The sequence below is a fragment of the Pseudophryne corroboree genome, unplaced genomic scaffold (assembly GCF_028390025.1).
Source record: "Pseudophryne corroboree isolate aPseCor3 unplaced genomic scaffold, aPseCor3.hap2 scaffold_980, whole genome shotgun sequence".
NCBI lineage: Eukaryota > Metazoa > Chordata > Amphibia > Anura > Myobatrachidae > Pseudophryne > Pseudophryne corroboree.
This window is the reverse complement of record NW_026970560.1, coordinates 69,868-84,359: the sequence shown is the minus strand read 5'-3', so window position 1 is coordinate 84,359 and position 14,492 is coordinate 69,868. Positions and strand designations below refer to the sequence as shown.

Genomic DNA, 14,492 nt, shown 5'->3' with positions numbered 1-14,492 from the left:
TGACGTAATCAGAGTTAGATTTAATTAAGGTGCGCAAGGGCATAGAAGGGAGCGGTTTAAGAAAAGAGAAGTGGAAACAGACAGCAAACTAGGCTGGAGAGAGACCTGAGACAAAGAGATCTGAATTATACGAGAGCCGACCAGGGGAAACACAAATTATGCAGTCAAGTTTCCCACATTTGGGGAAATCGCAGGAGCAGCACACCCAGAGTGCAATGGGTGAGCCTTGCCCTGGGAGAAGCACCTTCATGATCATAGTATCTCACCTGGCAGGTAAGTAGGAGTTGGGCTAGTGCTGGGGAGGGTCGCTGCTCGGGTACGCCCCTGTCAAGTGAAGGAGATCCAACTGAGGCAGCACAAGGGAACTCTCGAAAGAAGAACAAGGCTAGAGGAAGATCTGAGACAAAGAAATCTGACTTTTACCAGAGCTGACCAGAGGAAAGCACAAACACAGTCCCCCACTACCACCAGGAAACATTAACGCCACTGCATCCTTGCTGCTTTCTCATGTGGAAGTCTATTTAATGTGAAAACAAGGTGATATCTAATTAGCACACAGAAAAGAAAATTAAGTGAATTTTTGAAAGAAAACAATACTGTCAATATACTATTAAAACAAATTAAAATGGTAAAAGTTATTGTACTTTAAGTAAAAATAAAAGAGCAAAAATGTAAATCCCAGTTTTGGATTACTTTAATTAACAAAAAAAATGCATATAGCAGAGGATAGTTTCAATCTGCCTACCTCTGGGTTATGGACCCAGCATGCTTCCATTACAGTACTCTGCTGCACATGTAAGTGCAAGAGATCCTGAAGCACTCACTCATCATGGGAAAGTACCAATGTGTTTCTTCATTGGTTGATGGAAGAAACATCTTACAAAAATTCTCCACATTAATGACTTTTTAAAATGTTTCTAGGAAACGTTCTAGATGAATGCTTATTAGCCTTTTTCAGTATATGCTTTTGCAAAGTGTCGCTGTGGCGCAATCAGTTAGTGTGTAAGGCTATTAACCAAAAGGTTGGTGGTTCAATCCCACCCAGGGACGTAATTGACCTTGTTATCAGATTTTGGTGATCTTTATGTAGACAAGTCAAAATTTCAAACCCCCTCTTATGGTGTAGGGTACCTGGCCTTCTCTGATGTAATCAGAGTTAGATTTGATTCAGTGATTTTATAAAAACAGCTAGGAAGCACAATTTAGCAGTGGGTTGCAGAGAAAAAGAAATATGCTGGCAAAAAAATCCAATTGAGTGATTAAACAGCTCTTCATTTTCTGGCTTTATTTTTATGCTAACAAATTTGTTCTCTGAAAAGTGTCCACAAAGCCAAGTCTCTGATTAACACCTTTGTGGTGATGGTTTTTCACCTATTACTAAATTAAACTTGCTTCATTGGAAAGGCAGCAAGATGCATCCTCATTTCAATATCTACAGAAATAATACAGGTTGACACCAGGAAACATTAACGCCACTGCATCCTTGCTGCTTTCTCATGTGGAAGTCTGTTTAATGTGAAAACAAGGTGATATCTAATTAGCACACAGGTAAGGAATTAAGAAAATCTTTATTTAAGGGTGAAGATGCTTCTCACAAAATCGTTGCCCCAATGCATCATTGAAATTCAAGCTGGAAAGATGATTTTAATATATCACTTGTACATTTTGTATTGCTCTTCTGGTGACAATGTAGTTTGTTTTTGTCAATTACCATTTTAATAATCGGGTAAAGAAAATTAATTGGATTTTTGAAAGAAAACAATACTGTCAATATACTATTAAAACAAATTAAAATGGTAAAAGTTATTGTACTTTAAGTAAAAATAAAAGAGCAAAAATATCAATCCCAGTTTTGGATTACTTTAATTAACAAAAAAAAATGCATATAGCAGAGGATAGTTTCAATCTGCCTACCTCTGGGTTATGGACCCAGCATGCTTCCATTACAGTACTCTGCTGCACATGTAAGTGCAAGAGGTCCTGAAGCACTCACTTATCATGGGAAAGTACCAATGTGTTTCTTCATTGGTTGATGGAAGAAACATCTTACAAAAACTCTCCACATTATTGACTTTTTAAAATGTTTCTAGGAAACGTTCTAGATGAATGCTTATTAGCCTTTGTCAGTATGTACTTTTGCAAAGTGTCGCTGTGGCGCAATCAGTTAGTGTGTATGGTTATTAACCAAAAGGTTGGTGGTTCAATCCCACCCAGGGACGTAATTGACCTTATTATCAGATTTTGGTGATCTTTAAGTAGACAAGTCAAAATTTCAAACTCCCTGTTATGGTGTAGGGTACCTGGCCTTCTCTGATGTAATCAGAGTTAGATTTGATTCAGTGATTTTATAAAAACAGCTAGGAAGCACAATTTAGCATTGGGTTGCAGAGAAAAAGAAATATGCTGGCAAAAAAATCCAATTGAGTGATTAAACAGCTCTTTATTTTCTGGCTTTATTTTTATGCTAACAAATTTGTTCTCTGAAAAGTGTCCACAAAGCCAAGTCTCTGATTAACACCTTTGTAGGGATGGTTTTTCACCTATTACTAAATTAAACTTGCTTCATTGGAAAGGCAGCAAGATGCATCCTCATTTCAATGTCTACTGAAATAATACAGGTTGACACCAGGAAACATTAACGCCACTGCATCCTTGCTGCTTTCGCATGTTGAAGTCTGTTTAATGTGAAAACAAGGTGATATCTAATTAGCACACAGGTAAGGAATTAAGAAAATCTTTATTTAAGGGTGAAGGTGTTTCTCACAAAATCGTTACCCCAATGCATCATTGAAATTCAAGCTGGAAAGATGATTTTAATATATCACTTGTACATTTTGTATTGCTCTTCTGGTGACAATGTAGTTTGTTTTTGTCAATTACCATTTTAATAATAGGGTAAAGAAAATTAAGTGGATTTTTGAAAGAAAACAATACTGTCAATATACTATTAAAACAAATTAAAATGGTAAAAGTTATTGCACTTTAAGTAAAAATAAAAGAGCAAAAATATCAATCCCAGTTTTGGATTACTTTAATTAACAAAAAAAAATGCATATAGCAGAGGATAGTTTCAATCTGCCTACCTCTGGGTTATGGGCCCAGCATTTTTCCATTGCAGTACTCTGCTGCACATGTAAGTGCAAGAGATCCTGAAGCACTCACTCATCATGGGAAAGTACCAATGTGTTTCTTCGTTGGTTGATGGAAGAAACATCTTACAAAAACTCTCCAGATTATTGACTTTTTAAAGTTTTTCTAGGAAACGTTCTAGATGAATGCTTATTAGCCTTTGTCAGTATGTACGTTTGTAAAGTGTCTCTGTGGCGCAATCTGTTAGTGTTTGGTTATTAATCAAAGGGTTGGTGGTTCAATCCCACCCAGGGATGTAATTGACCTTGTTATCAGATTTTGGTGATCTTTAAGTAGACAAGTCAAAATTTCAAACCCCCTTCTTATGGTGTAGGGTACCTGGCCTACTCTGATGTAATCAGAGTTAGATTTGAATCAGTGATTTTATAAAAAAAACAGCTAGGAAGCACAATTTAGCAGTGGGTTGCAGAGAAAAAGAAATATGCTGGCAGAAAAATCCAATTGAGTGATTAAACAGCTCTTCATTTTCTGGCTTTATTTTTATGCTAACGAATTTGTTCTCTGAAAAGTGTCCACAAAGCCAAGTATCTGATTAACATATTTGTAGGGATGGTTTTTCACCTATTACTAAATTAAACTTGCTTCATTGGAAAGGCAGCAAGATGCATCCTCATTTCAATATCTACTGAAATAATACAGGTTGACACCAGGAAACATTAACGCCACTGCATCCTTGCTGCTTTCTCATGTGGAAGTCTGTTTAATGTGAAAACAAGGTGATATCTAATTAGCACACAGGTAAGGAATTAAGAAAATCTTTATTTAAGGGTGAAGATGTTTCTCACAAAATCGTTGCCCCAATGCATCATTGAAATTCAAGCTGGAAAGATGATTTTAATATATCACTTGTACATTTTGTATTGCTCTTCTGGTGACAATGTAGTTTGTTTTTGTCAATTACCATTTTAATAATCGGGTAAAGAAAATTAATTGGATTTTTGAAAGAAAACAATACTGTCAATATACTATTAAAACAAATTAAAATGGTAAAAGTTATTGTACTTTAAGTAAAAATAAAAGCTAAAATATCAATCCCAGTTTTGGATTACTTTAATGAACAAAAAAAAAATGCATATAGCAAAGGATAGTTTCAATCTGCCTACCTCTGGGTTATGGGCCCAGCATGCTTCCATTGCAGTACTCTGCTGCACATGTAAGTGCAAGAGATCCTGAAGCACTCACTCATCATGCGAAAGTACCAATGTGTTTCTTCATTGGTTGCTGGAAGAAACATCTTACAAAAACTCTCCAGATTATTGACTTTTTAAAGTTTTTCTAGGAAACGTTCTAGATGAATGCTTATTAGTCTTTGTCAGTATGTACTTTTCGCAAAGTGTCTCTGTGGCGCAATCGGTTAGTGTGTTCAGCTATTAATCAAAAGGTTGGTGGTTCAATCCCATCCAGGGACGTAATTGACCTTGTGATCAGATTTTGGTAATATTTAAGTAGACAAGTCAAAATTGCAAACCCCCTCTTATGGTGTAGGGTACCTGGCCTTCTCTGATGTAATCAGAGTTAGATTTGATTAAGTGATTTTATAAAAAAACAGCTAGGAAGCACAATTTAGCAGTGGGTTGCAGAGAAAAAGAAAAATGCTGGCAGAAAAATCCAATTGAGTGATTAAACAGCTCTTCATTTTCTGGCTTTATTTTTATGATAACAAATTTGTTCTCTGAAAAGTGTCCACATAGCCAAGTATCTGATTAACATCTTTGTAGGGATGGTTTTTCACCTATTACTAAATTAAACTTGCTTCATTGGAAAGGCAGCAAGATGCATCCTCATTTCAATATCTACGGAAATAATACAGGTTGACACCAGGAAACATTAACGCCACTGCATCTTTGCTGTTTTCTCATGTGGAAGTCTGTTTAATGTGAAAACAAGGTGATATCTAATTAGCACACAGGTAAGGAATTAAGAACATCTTTATTTAAGGGTGAAGATGTTTCTCACAAAATCGTTGCCCCAATGCATCATTGAAATTCAAGCTGGAAAGATGATTTTACTATATCACTTGTACATTTTGTATTGCTCTTCTGGTGACAATGTAGTTTGTTTTTGTCAATTACCATTTTAATAATCGGGTAAAGAAAATTAATAGGATTTTTGAAAGAAAACAATACTGTCAATATACTATTAAAACAAATTAAAATGGTAAAAGTTATTGTACTTTAAGTAAAAATAAAAGAGCAAAAATATCAATCCCAGTTTTGGATTACTTTAATTAACAAAAAAAATGCATATAGCAGAGGATAGTTTCAATCTGCCTACCTCTGGGTTATGGGCCCAGCATTTTTCCATTGCAGTACTCTGCTGCACATGTAAGTGCAAGAGATCCTGAAGCACTCACTCATCATGGGAAAGTACCAATGTGTTTCTTCATTGGTTGATGGAAGAAACATCTTACAAAAACTCTCCACATTATTGACTTTTTAAAATGTTTCTAGGAATCGTTCTAGATGAATGCTTATTAGCCTTTGTCAGTATGTTCTTTTGCAAAGTGTCGCTGTGGCGCAAGCAGTTAGTGTGTAAGGCTATTAACCAAAAGGTTGGTGGTTCAATCCCACCAAGGGACTTAATTGACCTTGTTATCAGATTTTGGTGATCTTTAAGTAGACAAGTCAAAATTTCAAACCCCCTGTTATGGTGTAGGGTACCTGGCCTTCTCTAATGTAATCAGAGTTAGATTTGATTCAGTGATTTTATAAAAACAGCTAGGAAGAACAATTTAGCAGTGGGTTGCAGAGAAAAAGAAATATGCTGGCAGAAAAATCCAATTGAGTGATTAAACAGCTCTTCATTTTCTGGCTTTATTTTTATACTAACAAATTTGTTCTCTGAAAAGTGTCCACAAAGCCAAGTCTCTGATTAACACCTTTGTAGGGATGGTTTTTCACCTATTATTAAATTAAACTTGCTTCATTGGAAAGGCAGCAAGTGATGTCATCCAAGCAGTGGGTCAAAGTTGGCTTCAAACCTCGTCTGCTTATGAAAAGAGAAAAGGGGTATGCAGGGCATGGCGGCCTTTTGCGGTGCTTGGATGACCCCTAGTTCGCATTAAATAATGCAGTCGAGTTTCCCACATTTGGGGAAATCACAGGGGTCAGCATACCCAGAATGCAATGAATGAACCGCACCCTGGGAGAACAGTCTTCATGACCATGGTATCTCCGATGCAAAATAAGTATGATTTGGGATAGGGCTGGGGAGGGCCGCTGCTCAGGCACATCTCTGTCAAGTAAAGGAGATTCAACTGAGGCAGCACAAGGGAACTCTCATCTGGGGACAACAACTGCAGGGAGAACACATATTTTCAGATGAACATGGGAGGGCAGAAGGCTGCCTAATACTGAAGCACCCCCAAACAACAAACCAAATGCAACAACTAGTGCAAGCATTCCTGGGGGAAGGCCTGCAGCAGATGGATTTGCATATGGCGATGTCATCCAAGCAGTGGGTCAAAGTTGGCTTCAACCCTCGTCTGCATATGAAAAGAGAAAAGGGGCGTGCAGGGCATGGCGGCCTTTTGCGGCACTTGGATGACCCCTAGTTCGCATTAAACACCTCCACCCTCCGTCGGTGTGGGGCTCATGTTGGCTATGCCCCAGCCCCTGAAGGATTCAAGCTGATTTCTTGCAGCAGCTGGGCACTGTAACAGCTCCAGAGCTGCTCTGTAAGGCAAGTAAAAGGGTGTGGGCCCTGCAGCACTACCTGTAGTTCGCATTGTGCGAGACCCCTAGTTCGCATTAAACACCCCCACCCTCCTTCGGTGTGGGGCTCATGTTGGCCATGCCCCAGCCCCTGAAGCATTCACGCTGATTTCTTGCAGCAGCTGGGCACTGTAACAGCTCAAGAGCTGCTCTGTAAGGCAAGTAAAAGGGTGTGGGCCCTGCAGCACTACCTGTAGTTTGCATTGTGCATTGGAAGGCACAAAGTAAGCAGACGGGAGGAGAAGTCAGGATAGTGCACAAGGGTATAGACGGGAGGGGCTCAAGAAAAAAGAAGTGGAAACAGACAGCAAACTAGGCTTCCAATGCACAATGCAAACTACAGGTAGTGCTGCAGGGCCCACACCCTTTTACTTGCCTTACAGAGCAGCTCTGGAGCTGTTTAATCACTCAATTGGATTTTTCTGCCAGCATAATTTTTCTCTTACGTCCTAGAGGATGCTGGGGACTCCGTAAGGACCATGGGGGATAGACGGGCTCCGCAGGAGACATGGGCACTTTAAGAAAGACTTTAGATCTGGGTGTGCACTGGCTCCTCCCTTTATGCCCCTCCTCCAGACCTCAGTTTACTACTGTGCCCAGAGGAGACTGGGTGCTTTTCAGGGAGCTCTCCTGAGTTTCCTGACAGAAAGTATATTTGTTAGATTTTTTTATTTTCAGGGAGCCTGCTGGCAACAGACTCCCTGCATCGAGGGGCGGAGGGGAGAGATGCACACCTACTTCTGTGAGTTGATAGGCTCTGCTTCTTAGGCTACTGTACAGCATTAGCTCCAGAGGGATCGGTACGCAGGTCTCACCCTCGCCGTCCGTCCCAGAGCCGCGCCGCCGTCCCACTCGCAGAGCCGGAAGTTAGAAGCCGGGTGAGTATGAGAAGAAAAGAAGACTTCAGAGGCGGCGGAAGACTTCATGATCTTCACTGAGGTAACGCACAGCAGTAAAGCTGTGCTCCATTGCTCCAATACACCTCACACACGGCAGTCAGTGTAAGGGTGAAGGGCGCAGGGTGGACGCCCTGGGCAGCAATATAGACCTCTCTTTGGCAAAATAAATATATATGCAGCTAGGCACTGTATATATATATAAGAGCCCCCGCCATTTTTTTACTATATTTGAGCGGGACAGAAGCCCGTCGCTGAGGGGGTGGGGCTTCTCCCTCAGCACTCACCAGCGCCATTTTCTCCACAGCACCGCTGAGGGGAAGCTCCACGGACTCTCCCCTGCTTATACCACGGTAGAAAGAGGGTCTTAAAGAAGAGGGGGGCACATAATTAGGCGCATATGGAAATACAGCGCTACTGGGTAAACATAAAATTATTGTGTTTTTTTCCTGGGTCATATAGCGCTGGGGTGTGTGCTGGCATACTCTCTCTCTCTGTCTCTCCAAAGGGCCTTGTTGGGGAACTGTCCTCAGATAAGAGGATTCCCTGAGTGTATGGTGTGTCGGTACACGTGTGTCGACATGTCTGAGGTAGAAGGCTCTCCTAGAGAGGAGCAGGAGCAAATTAATGTGGTGTCTCCATCGACAACGCCGACACCTGACTGGATGGATATGTGGAATGTTTTAAGTGCTAATGTAAACTTATTACACAAGAGATTAGACAAAGCTGAAGCTAGGGAACAGTCAGGGAGTCAACCCATGCCTGTCCCTATGTCGCAGGGACCTTCGGGGTCTCAAAAGCGCCCACTATCCCAAATAGTTGACACAGATACCGACACAGATTCTGACTCCAGTGTCGACTACGATGATGCAAAGTTACAGCCAAAATTGGCTAAATGTATTCGATATATGATTATTGCAATAAAAGATGTTTTGCACATCACAGAGTCCCCTGTCCCTGACACGAGGGTACACATGTATAAGGGAAAGAAACCTGAGATAACCTTTCCCCCCTCACATGAGTTGAACGAATTATGTGAAAAAGCTTGGGAATCTCCAGACAAAAAGCTGCAGATTCCCAAAAGGATTCTTATGGCGTATCCTTTCCCGCCAATGGACAGGATACGGTGGGAATCCTCCCCTAGGGTGGATAAAGCATTGACACGCTTATCCAAAAAGGTAGCGCTGCCATCCCAGGATACGGCTACCATCAGGGACCCTGCTGACCGCAAGCAGGAGGTTACCCTAAAGTCCATTTACACACATTCTGGTACCTTACTCAGACCGGCAATTGCGTCGGCCGGGGTTGTAGCGCGGTGGCAGCATGGACAGATACCTTATCAGCAGAGATTGAGACCCTAGATAAGGATGCTATGTTATTGACCATAGGGCATATAAAAGATGCTGTCCTATATATGAGAGATGCTCAAAGTGACATTAGTCTACTGGGTTCTAGAATAAACGCTATGTCGATTTCTGCTAGACGAGTCCTATGGACCCGGCAATGGACAGGTGATGCCGACTCAAAAAGGCATATGGAGGTTTTACCTTACAGGGGTGAGGAATTGTTTGGGGAAGGTCTCTCGGACCTAGTCTCCACAGCTACAGCTGGTAAATCAAATTTTTTGCCTTATATTCCCTCACAGCCTAAGAAAGCACCACATTATCAAATGCAGTCCTTTCGATCACAGAGAAACAAGAAAGTACGAGGTGCGTCCTTTCTTGCCAGAGGTAAGGGCAGAGGGAAGAAGCTGCACAACACAGCTAGTTCCCAGGAACAGAAGTCCTCCCCGGCCTCTACAAAATCCACTGCATGACGCTGGGGCTCCACTAAAGGAGTCCGCCCAGTTGGGGGCACGTCTTCGAGTTTTCAGCCACATCTGGGTTCATTCGCAGGTGGATCCCTAGGCAATAGAAATTGTTTCTCAGGGTTACAAGCTGAAATTCGAAGAGGTGCCTCCTCGCCGGTTTTTCAAATCGGCCCTACCATCTTCTCCCCAGGAAAGGGAGATAGTGTTAAATGCAATTCACAAATTGTATCTTCAACATATGCAGATGAGGGTTCCAGCCAACTTTGGCCCACTGCTTGGATGACATCACCGTATGCAAATCCGTCTTCTGCAGACCTTCTCCCAGGAATGCTTGTACTAGTTGTTGCATTTGGTTTGTTGTTTGGGCGTGCTTCAGTATTAGGCAGCCTTCTGCCCTCCCATGTTCATCTGAAAATATGTGTTCTCCCGGCAGTTGTTGTCCCCAGATGAGAGTTCCCTTGTGCTGCCTCAGTTGAATCTCCTTTACTTGACAGAGATGTGCCTGAGCAGCGGCCCTCCCCAGCCCTATCTCAAATCATACTTATTTTGCATAGGAGATACCATGGTCATAAAGATTGTTCTCCCAGGGCAAGGCTCACCCATTGCACTCTGGGTGTGCTGCTCCTGCGATTTCCCCAAATGTGGGAAACTTGACTGCATAATTTGTGTTTCCCCTGGTCGGCTCTCGTATAATTCAGATCTCTTTGTCTCAGGTCTCTCTCCAGCCTAGTTTGCTGTCTGTTTCCACTTCTGTTTTCTTGAGCCGCTCCCTTCTATGCCCTTGCGCACTATCCTGACTTCTCCCGTCTGCTTACTTTGTGCCTTCCAACGCACAATGCGAACTACAGGTAGTGCTGCAGGGCCCACACTCTTTTACTTGCCGTACAGAGCAGCTCTGGAGCTGTTACAGTGCCCAGCTTCTGCAAGAAATCAGCTTGAATGCTTCAGGGGCTGGGGCATAGCCAACATGAGCCCCACACCGAAGGAGGGTGGAGGTATTTAATGCGAACTAGGGGTCATCCAAGCACCGCAAAAGGCCGCCATGCCCTGCATAACCCTTTTCTCTTTTCATATGCAGATGAGGGTTCCAGCCAACTTTGGCCCACTGCTTGGATGACATCACCGTATGCAAATCCGTCTTCTGCAGACCTTCTCCCAGGAATGCTTTTACTAGTTGTTACATTTGGTTTGTTGTTTGGGGGTGCTTCAGTATTAGGCAGCCTTCTGCCCTCCCATGTTCATCTGAAAATATGTGTTCTCCCTGCAGTTGTTGTCCCCAGATGAGAGTTCCCTTGTGCTGCCTCAGTTGAATCTCCATTACTTGACAGAGATGTGCCTGAGCAGCGGCCCTCTCCAGCCCTATCCCAAATCATACTTATTTTGCATAGGAGTTTCCATGGTCATGAAGATTGTTCTCCCAGGGTGAGGTTCATTCATTGCATTATGGGTATGCTGACCCCTGTGATTTCCCCAAATGTGGGAAACTCGACTGCATTAATTGTGGTAGTGGGGGACTGTGTTTGTGCTTTCCTCTGGTCAGCTCTGGTAAAAGACAGATTTCTTTGTCTCAGATCTTCCTCTAGCCTTGTTCTTTTTTCGAGAGTTTCCTTGTGCTGCCTCAGTTGGATCTCCTTCACTTGACAGGGGGGTGCCCGAGCAGCGACCCTCCCCATCTCTAGCCCAACTCCTACTTACCTGCCAGGTGAGATACTATGATCATGAAGGTGCTTCTCCCAGGGCAAGGCTCACCCATTGCACTCTGGGTGTGCTGCTCCTACGATTTCCCCAAATGTGGGACACTTGACTGCATAATTTGTGTTTCCTCTAGTCGGCTACTCGTATAATTCAGATCTCTTTGTCTCAGGTCTCTCTCCAGCCTAGTTTGCTGTCTGTTTCCACTTCTCTTTTCTTGAGCCGCTGCCTTCTATGCCCTTGTGCACTCTCCTGACTTCTCCTGTCTGCTTACTTTGTGCCTTCCAACGCACAATACAAACTACAGGTAGTGCTGCAGGGCCCACACCCTTTTACTTGCCTTTCAGAGCAGCTCTGGAGCTGTTACAGTGCCCAGCTGCTGCAAGAAATCAGCTTGAATGCTTCAGGGGCTGGGGCATAGCCAACATGAGCCCCACACCGACGGAGGGTGGAGGTGTTTAATGCGAACTAAGGGTCATCCAAGCGCCGCAAAAGGCCGCCATGCCCTGCATACCCCTTTTCTCTTTTCATATGCAGATGAGGGTTCCAGCCAACTTTGGCCCACTGCTTGGATGACATCACCGTATGCAAATCCGTCTTCTGCAGACCTTCCCCCAGGAATGCTTGTACTAGTTGTTGCATTTGGTTTGTTGTTTGGGGTGCTTCAGTATTAGGCAGCCTTCTGCTCTCCCATGTTCATCTGAAAATATGTGTTCTCCCTGCAGTTGTTGTCCCCAGATGAGAGTTCCCTTGTGCTGCCTCAGTTGAATCTCCTTTACTTGACAGAGATGTGCCTGAGCAGCGGCCCTCCCCAGCCCTATCCCAAATCATACTTATTTTGCATAGGAGATACCATGGTCATGAAGATTGTTCTCCCAGGGTGAGGTTCATTCATTGCATTCTGGGTATGCTGACCCCTGTGATTTCCCCAAATGTGGGAAACTCGACTGCATTATTTGTGGTAGTGGGGGACTGTGTTTGTGCTTTCCTCTGGTCAGCTCTGGTAAAAGTCAGATTTCTTTGTCTCAGATCTTCCTCTAGCCTTGTTCTTTTTTCGAGAGTTTCCTTGTGCTGCCTCAGTTGGATCTCCTTCACTTGACAGGGGGGTGCCCGAGCAGCGACCCTCCCCAGCTCAAGCCCAACTCCTACTTACCTGCCAAGTGAGATACTATGATCAGGAAGGTGCTTCTACCAGGGCAAGGCTCACCCATTGCACTCTGGGTGTGCTGCTCCTACGATTTCCCCAAATGTGGGACACTTGACTGCATAATTTGTGTTTCCTCTGGTCGGCTACTTGTATAATTCAGATCTCTTTGTCTCAGGTCTCTCTCCAGCCTAGTTTGCTGTCTGTTTCCACTTCTCTTTTCTTGAGCCCCTGCCTTCTATGCCCTTGTGCACTCTCCTGACTTCTCCTGTCTGCTTACTTTGTGCCTTCCAACGCACAATGCAAACTACAGGTAGTGCTGCAGGGCCAACACCCTTTTACTTGCCTTACAGAGCAGCTCTGGAGCTGTTACAGTGCCCAGCTGCTGCAAGAAATCAGCTTGAATGCTTCAGGGGCTGGGGCATAGCCAACATGAGCAGCAAGATGCAGCACTGGACTATTAGTAATGTACTGTTGTATGCTGAGCACCACAATGCAGCACAAGACAATGAGCAGTGATACTGAGCACTGATGAGGATACTACTGAGAACTGACACTGAGCAGGAGAGACACACTACTAGTATTACTGAGCAGCAATAAGTAACCACTGATACTGGGCACTGATATTGAGATTTCCACTGAGAGAACATAGCCACGTCCTCTCCGCTCTCTCTTCAATGCACGAGTAAAAATGGCGGCAACGCGCAGCTCTTTATATGGAATCCGAATCTCGCGAGAATCCGACAGCGGGATGATGACATTTTCCCTTGTTCAGGTTTTCCGAGTCAGGCGGGAACAACCGAGCCTGCCTCGGACCAGTGTAAACCACGTGGAGTTCGTCGGGAATTCGGTTCTCGGAGAACCGAACCCGCTCCTCTATATATACTATATTACTATGTTACTGTAGTATACAGAACACCACAATGCAATGAGCAGTGATAGTGAGCACTGATGAGGATACTAGAACTGACACTGAGCAGCAAGATGCAGCACTGGACTATTAGTAATGTACTGTAGTATGCTGAGCACCACAATGCAGCACAAGACAATGAGCAGTGATACTGAGCACTGATGAGGATACTACTGAGAACTGACACTGAGCAGGAGAGACACACTACTAGTATTACTGAGCAGCAATAAGTAACCACTGATACTGAGCACTGATATTGAGATTTCCACTGAGAGAACATAGCCACGTCCTCTCCGCTCTCTCTTCAATGCACGAGTAAAAATGGCAGCAAAGCGCAGCTCTTTATATGGAATCCGAATCTCGCAAGAATCCGACAGCGGGATGATGACATTTTCCCTTGTTCAGGTTTTCCGAGTTAGGCGGGAACAACCGAGCCTGCCTCGGACCAGTGTAAACCACGTGGAGTTCGTGGGGAATTCGGTTCTCGGAGAACCGAACCCGCTCCTCTCTACCTTATACCCATCAATTTTTTTATTTTCAATCTAAGCCCCTGCAGTTTTCTGTAAGCATCTGCTTCGCTATGATGATCAACAAGTCACAAGGGCAAACACTCAGGGCTTGAGGCGTAGATCTTAGGACCAGCTGCTACAAGCATGGCAGAGGTGTCACTATCACTGGTGACACCCAGAGAGGTGGCGAGGGAGATTGTAATGCAGTGCGCGCAGATAAACAGCGCAATGGTAAAAAGGAGGCATGGTTTCATAGGTAGGGGCGTGGCCTGGTGGCCTGAATCTACATTTTGTTGCTCCGGGTGTCCCGGGGGTTGGGGGCTGCACCCGGGGACTAGTGTGTGAGCTGTGCTGGCTCCTGCACAGTGACAGGGCATGGCCACCCAGCATGACGCCTCCCTTCTTGACCATGCTGTAATTGCAGTCGCACTGCAGTTCAGCGTGATCATAAAAAATGGTGTAGGCTCCTGCTGGTGCAGGCTGTAGAGAAAAGCTGCTGTGACCACGCCCCCTGTGTCTCCTCCGTTGCAGACCCCATTTTGAAGCCTTGCCCCCGGACTAAGAGAAAAGTATGCCCTTGCGCACTATCCTGACTTCTCCTCCCGTCTGCTTAATTTGTGCCTTCCAACGCACAATGCGAACAACAGGTGGTGCTGCAGGGCCCACAC

At 44.0% G+C, this 14,492-nt stretch overlaps 6 non-coding genes and 1 pseudogene across 6 annotated transcripts; 5 read left to right on the top strand and 2 right to left on the bottom strand.

The window, feature by feature from the left end:
* Positions 1–118: 118 nt before the first annotated feature.
* On the bottom strand, positions 119–281 carry LOC135048554 (U1 spliceosomal RNA). Its single transcript, XR_010240401.1, has one exon. It is a non-coding gene; the product is annotated as a U1 spliceosomal RNA (small nuclear RNA).
* A 5,881-nt stretch (positions 282–6,162) lies between these two features.
* LOC135048616 (U1 spliceosomal RNA) lies at positions 6,163–6,341 on the bottom strand (annotated as a pseudogene).
* A 3,765-nt stretch (positions 6,342–10,106) lies between these two features.
* Positions 10,107–10,269, top strand: LOC135048557 (U1 spliceosomal RNA). Its single transcript, XR_010240404.1, has one exon. It is a non-coding gene; the product is annotated as a U1 spliceosomal RNA (small nuclear RNA).
* Positions 10,270–10,940: 671 nt separating this feature from the next.
* Positions 10,941–11,104, top strand: LOC135048686 (U1 spliceosomal RNA). The gene has a single exon (XR_010240504.1). It is a non-coding gene; the product is annotated as a U1 spliceosomal RNA (small nuclear RNA).
* A 152-nt stretch (positions 11,105–11,256) lies between these two features.
* On the top strand, positions 11,257–11,420 carry LOC135048580 (U1 spliceosomal RNA). The gene has a single exon (XR_010240418.1). It is a non-coding gene; the product is annotated as a U1 spliceosomal RNA (small nuclear RNA).
* Positions 11,421–12,090: 670 nt separating this feature from the next.
* LOC135048676 (U1 spliceosomal RNA) lies at positions 12,091–12,254 on the top strand. The gene has a single exon (XR_010240494.1). It is a non-coding gene; the product is annotated as a U1 spliceosomal RNA (small nuclear RNA).
* Positions 12,255–12,406: 152 nt separating this feature from the next.
* Positions 12,407–12,570, top strand: LOC135048606 (U1 spliceosomal RNA). Its single transcript, XR_010240435.1, has one exon. It is a non-coding gene; the product is annotated as a U1 spliceosomal RNA (small nuclear RNA).
* The last annotated feature ends 1,922 nt before the right edge of the window (positions 12,571–14,492 follow it).